At 42.3% G+C, this 6502-nt stretch overlaps 1 pseudogene; it reads right to left on the minus strand.

The window, feature by feature from the left end:
* Positions 1-1885: 1885 nt before the first annotated feature.
* Positions 1886-5917, minus strand: LOC693988 (small ribosomal subunit protein eS4, X isoform-like; annotated as a pseudogene).
* Between the last annotated feature and the right edge of the window lie 585 nt (positions 5918-6502).

The raw sequence follows: 6502 nt of genomic DNA on the forward strand, positions 1-6502 counted from the left end.
CGTGGTGGTGCGTGCCTATAGTCCCAGCTACTAGGGAGGCTGAGGTAGGAGAATTGGTTGAACACGGGAGATCGCGCCACTGCACTCCAGCATGGGTGACAGAGCGAGACTCCCTCTCAAAAAAAAAAAAAAAAAAAAAAAAGCAAAGAAAAAAAAAGAAATACCGAGATTAGGTAATTTATAAAGAAAAGATGTTTAATTGGTTCCTGGTTCTGCAGGCTGTACAGGAAGCATAGTAATGTCTGCTTCTAAGGAGACTTCAGGAAGCTTACAATCAAGACAGAAGGTGAACAGGAAGCAGGCATACCATATGGTGAAAGCAGGAGCAAGGGGTGAGGTGGTGTGCCACATACTTTTAAACAATCAGATCTCACAAGAACACATACACTAATGCAAGGACAGCACCAAGTGGATGGTGCTAAACCATTAATGAGAAAACCATCTCCATACTCTAATCACCTCCCACCAGGCCCTGCCTCCTATTTTGGGGACTACATTTCAGCATGACATTTGGACAGGGATACACTTCCAAACTGTATCAGCGGTGAAGTAATAAGCAAAGTCATCAGCTTGAATGAGATGAGGGGAGAAAGACTGTTTGGAGGTTTCCAGCAAGAGGAGAAAACATGAAGCAGTTGAAGACTGCAAGAGTGAATATAGAGAGATTATTAGGCAGCCCTGATAATTTATTTAGTAGTGTTTAAATTTAAAGCAATATCAGCAGAAGAAAGATCGGCAAAAGAAGAAAGAATTATAGAAATAATTGAAGAAAACTTGGTTTTTAAAATATTGCTAGCAATTAGTCAACAAAAACAGACTACATGTAAGGAGGCAAGAATCATGTTGGTCTCGTATATTACTAAAGAAGCAACAAAACATATTTTAAAAATATAAAACATAAAACATACAAAAGTTGTGCATCAAAAGATTCTTAGCCCTAAGAAATAGAAAACCCAATATAACTAGTATAAACAATAAGGCAGATTTACTATTTCACAAAAGAGTTTCTAATTTGGCTCTGAGATTGGTTAATTTAGTGGCTCAAAGACCTAGGTTTCTTCCATTTTTCTGCTTTGCCAGGCTCAGGAGATCAGCTTATTCTGAGTTACTCATCCCCTTGTTCATGAGTTGGTCCTACAGTTCCAGGCATTAGAGGCAGACATGAAAATATCGAGCAGAATAAGAAAGAAGATCTCACTGGCTAGAGTTGTGTCACATGCCCATTCCAAAGCCAGTCACTATTAAAGGGAAAGCCATTGATTTAAAGCACATGTCTGGGTAGAGAAGGGTGGACTGCCCAAACAAAATCAGAGTTTTCTTTTTTTTTTTTTTTTTGAGACGGAGTCTTGCTCTGTCACCCAGGCTGGAGTGCAGTGGCCGGATCTCAGCTCACTGCAAGCTCCGCCTCCCGGGTTCACTCCATTCTCCTGCCTCAGCCTCCCGAGTAGCTGGGACTACAGGCGCCCGCCACCTCGCCCGGCTAGTTTTTTTGTATTTTTTAGTAGAGACGGGGTTTCACCGTGTTAGCCGGGATCGTCTCTCGATCTCCTGGCCTCGTGATCCGCCCGTCTCGGCCTCCCAAAGTGCTGGGATTACAGGCTTGAGCCACCGCGCCCGGCCCAGAGTTTTCTTAATAAGAAAAAAGGAGAAATGGCTGCTGGGTAGGCAATCAACAGTACTTCTATGAGAAGAAGAACATATTGTAACTTGTAAATTTAAAAATCCAGCAAAACTATCATTTTTTTATTGAGGACACATCCTCAGAAACAAACACACTTAGAAAATATACCACCCATATATCTTTCTTCAAAATTTTTCTTGAAAATATTATAGATAACTGAGAGAAGAATAAGACAACTCAAAAAGAAGTCATGTTATGAAAAACTGATAGTGATCAACGAATCCAATAGCACAAAGTTAAATCTGATTGTTTTAATTGTTTTTAAGAAGTATACCTGCAAATTACATTAAAAACTAAATACTTAAATGACATTTAAGCTAGGATCTGAAAACTAAAAAGTATTTAGACAGGTAAAGAGTTGAGAGAAGAGCATGCCAGACAGAAGGAATGATGTGAGCATTTCCTTAAGGCTGGAGCGGAAATAAGCATAACACAGATTAGGAAGGTGTCAGATCACACTCAGCCTGTGTGCCATGTTAGGGATTTGGAATTTTATTTTAAGCATACTGAACATTGCTAGTGTTTTAAGTATAGTAGTCACATATCTCATTCTATTTTAGGAAGATCATACTGGTTTCTTTTTTTTTTTTTTTTAAATCATGCCACATTATTTTAAATTACATGCAAAGATCTAACATGTCACCCAGGGACCATTTCACCCACTGCTGTGTTTGGCCGCCAGTCTTTTGTCTCTCTCTTCAGCAATGGTGAGGCGGATACCCTTTCCTTGGGAAAGAGAAATTCATGGTTTGTTGCCCTTGCCAATAACAAAAATGTCGGAAAGATAAGCGGCAAACCTGCTGCCATTGGCATCTTTCATGTGAACCACGTCAAAAGATCCAGGGGGCTTCTCTCTGTGGTGATCACACCAATTCTTCCCAGATTAGCACTTCCAGTCACCACACACAGGTTACCAGCGTCAAACTTGATGAAGTCAGTAATCTTGCCAGTCTCCAAATCAATCTGAATGATATCATTCACCTTGATGAGGGGATTAGGGTAGTGGATGGTGTGAGCATCATGAGTCACAAGATGAGGGATCCTTTTGTGCCCACAAAGATTTTTCTCACTTTTCACAACTTGTACTTGGCCTCTTAGGTGTAATATGATGTACGGCAAAGCGACCCTTGGTGTCATAGATCAGATGGAAATTCTCTCCCGTCTTGTCAATGCTGATAACATCCATGAATCCAGCAGGGTAGGTTATATCAGTTCGGACCTTTCCATTGATCTTAATGAACTGCTGAATGCAAATCCTCTTTACTTCATCTCCTGTCAGGGCATACTTAAGTCTGTTCCTTAGGAAAATGATGAGGGAAAGACACTCTCTCAACTTGTGAGAACAGTGGATGGACGAGGAGCAAACACACTGGTCAATTTATCCAGCATCCAATGCTTTGGAGCTGCTACCCACTTCAGATGCTTCTTGGGACCATAAGTCATGGCTGTGTTAAGCAAGGAAAGAGGACCTCCATCTTCCAGTGTGGGTAGAAATTTGGTTTCTCTTTAAAAAGACAGATGGGAGCAAGGCAAGGGTGAAGTTAGGAAGCTACTGAAGGTGAGAAATTATGTTGTTCATACTGGGCAGGAGTGTGAAAATGAAGAGATATTGATCAAATGGAAATACATATAGAGATATGCAATATGACAAGATGAAGGATTGCAGATGTATGAGGATGAGTTGAGGGAAACGGTAGAATCAAAAGGAGCCAAGCTTTTGGCTGTGTGGATGGTAGTACCACTTACTAAAAAGGTAAGGACCAAAAGATTAACAGGTTGCAGCCGGGGAAAGGAGATGGGAGAAGGGCACCAATAACTCTAATTTGAGTTAGTCTAAGTTAAGATGAGGTCATTAGGTTGGACCCCAATCCAGTACGACTCATGTCCCTATGAAAGGGAAGTCTGGACCCAGATAGACAGACAGACAGACACACCTGCATGAGTGCACACACACACATACACACACACACATATACAGAGAGAGAGAGAGAGAGAGACAGCCATGTGAAGACAGAGGTAGAGATCAGAATTGGGTTACCACAAACTATGGAAGGCCTGGGGCTACCAGAACCTGAAGGTGTTAAGGAAAGATCTTCTGCTAGAAACTTCAGAGAGAGTATAGCCCAGCCAACATCTTGATTTCAGACTTCTAGCATCCAGAATACTGAGGCAAGCCATTTCTCTTGTTTTAAGCTACCCAGTTTATGGTACTTTGTTACAGAAACCCTAGGAACTAACACATCAGGTTAAATTACACATAGTCAAATTATAAAATTATGATAAATGTATTATATGACCAAATGATAAAAGCCATTTCCTTGCAAATATCCTGAATTATCTCGCCTTTATCTTGGATAAAAAATAAAACCTCATTCCAAGATGGCCAAATAGGAACAGCTCCAGTCTACAGCTCCCAGCATGAGCGACGCAGAAGACGGGTGATTTCTGCATTTCCAACTGAGGTAACGGGTTCATCTCACTGGGGCTTGTCAGACAGCGGGTGCAGCCCACAGAGTGTCAGCCGAAGCAGGGTGGGGCATCGCCTCATCCGGGAAGGGCAAGGGGTTGGGGAATTCCCTTTCCTAGCCAAGGGAAGCTGTGACAGGCGGTACCTGGAAAATCGGGACACTCCCACCCTAATACTGTGCTTTTCCAATGGCCTTAGCAAATAGCACACCAGGAGATTATATCTCGTGCCTCGCTCAGAGGGTCCCATGCCCACGGAGACTCACTCATTGCTAGCACAGCAGTCTGAGATTGAACTGCAAAGCAGCAGTGAGGCTAGGGGAGGGGCTTCCGCCATTGCTGAGGCTTGAGTAGGTAAACAAAGCAGCCGGAAGCTTGAATTGGGTGGAGGCCACCGCAGCTCAAGGAGGCCTGCCTGCCTCTGTAGACTCCACCTCTCGGGGCAGGGCATAGCAGAACAAAAGGCAGCAGAAACTTCTGTACATTTAAACGTTCCTGTCTGACAGATTTGAAGAGCGTAGTGGTTCTCCCAGAACGGAGTTTGAGATCTGAGAATGGACAGACTGCCTCCTCAAGTGGGTCTCTGACCCCCGAGTAGCCTAACTGGGAGACACCTCCCAGTAGGGGCTGACTGACACCTCATACAGCCAGGTGCCCCTCTGAGATGAAGCTTCCAGAGGAAGGATCAGGCACTAACATGTACTGTTCTGCAATATTTGCTGTTCTACAACCTCCACTGGTGATACCCAGGCAAACAGGGTCTGGAGTGGTCATCCAGCAAACTCCAACAGACCTGCAACTGAGGGTCCTGACTGTTAGAAGGAAAACTAATGAACAGAAAGGACACCACACCAAAACCCCTTCTGTACATCACCATCATCAAAGATCAAAGGTAGATAAAACCACAAAGATGGGGAGAAACCAGAGCAGAAAAGCTGAAAATTCTAAAAACCAGAGTGCCTCTTCTCCTCCAAAGGAATGCAGCTCCTCACCACCAATGGAACAAAGCGGGATGGAGAATGACTTTGACAAGTTGAGATAAGACGGCTTCAGACTATCGGTAGTAATAAACTTCTCTGAGCTAAAGGAGGATGTTTGAACCCATCACAAAGAAGCTAAAAACCTTGGAAAAAGATTAGACAAATGGCTAACTAGAATAAACAGCATAGAGAAGACCTTAAATGACCTGATGGAGCTGAAAACCACAGCATGAGAACTACGTGATGCATACACAAGCTTCAGTAGCTGATTCAATCAAGTGGAAGAAAGGGTATCAGTGACTGAAGATCAAATGAATGAAATGAAGTGAGAAGAGAAGTTCTGAGAAGAAGGAGTAAAAAGAAATGAACAAAGCCTCCAAGAAATATGGGATTATGTGAAAAGACCAAATCTATGTCTGATTGGTGTACCTGAAAGTGATGGGGAGAATGGAACTGAGTTGGAAAACACTCTTCAGGATATTATTCAGGAGAACTTCCTCAAGCTAGCAAGGCAGGCCAACATTCAAGTTCAGGAAATATAGAGAATGCCACAAAGATACTCCTCAAGAAGAGCAACTCCAAGACACATAATTGTCAGATTCACCAAAGTTGAAATGAAGGAAAAAATGTTAAGGGCAGCCAGAGAGAAAGGTCGGGTTACCCACAACGGGAAACCAATCAGACTAACAGCAGATCTCTCAGCAGAAATTCTACAAGCCAGAAGAGAGTGGGGGCCAATATTCAACATTCTTAAATAAAAGAATTTTCAACCCAGAATTTCATATCCAACCAAACTAAGCTTCATAAGTGAAGGAGAAATAAAATCCTTTACAGACAAGCAAATGCGGAGAGATTTTGTCACCACCAGGCTTGCCTTACAAGAGCTCCTGAAGGAAACACTAAACATGGAAGGAAACAACTGGTACCAGCCATTGCAAAAACATGCCAAATTGTAAAGACCATTGAGGCTAGGAAGAAACTGCATCAACTAATGAGCAAAATAACCAGCTAACATCATAATGACAGGATCAAATTCACACATAACAATATTAACCTTAAATGTAAATGGGCTAAATGCTCCAATTAAAAGACACAGACTGGCAAATTGGATAAAGAATCAAGACCCATCAGTGTGCTGTATGCAGGAGACCCATCTCACGTGCAGAGACACACATAAGCTCAAAATAAAGGGATGGAGGAAGAACTACCAAGCAAATGGAAAACAAAAAAAAGTAGGGGTTGCAATCCTAGTCTCTGATAAAACAGACTTTAAACCAACAAAGATCAAAAGAGACAAAGAAGGCCATTACATAATGGTAAAGAGATCAATTCAACAAGAAGAGCTAACTATCCTAAATATATATGCACCCAATAC

The sequence above is a fragment of the Macaca mulatta genome, chromosome 11 (assembly GCF_049350105.2).
Source record: "Macaca mulatta isolate MMU2019108-1 chromosome 11, T2T-MMU8v2.0, whole genome shotgun sequence".
NCBI lineage: Eukaryota > Metazoa > Chordata > Mammalia > Primates > Cercopithecidae > Macaca > Macaca mulatta.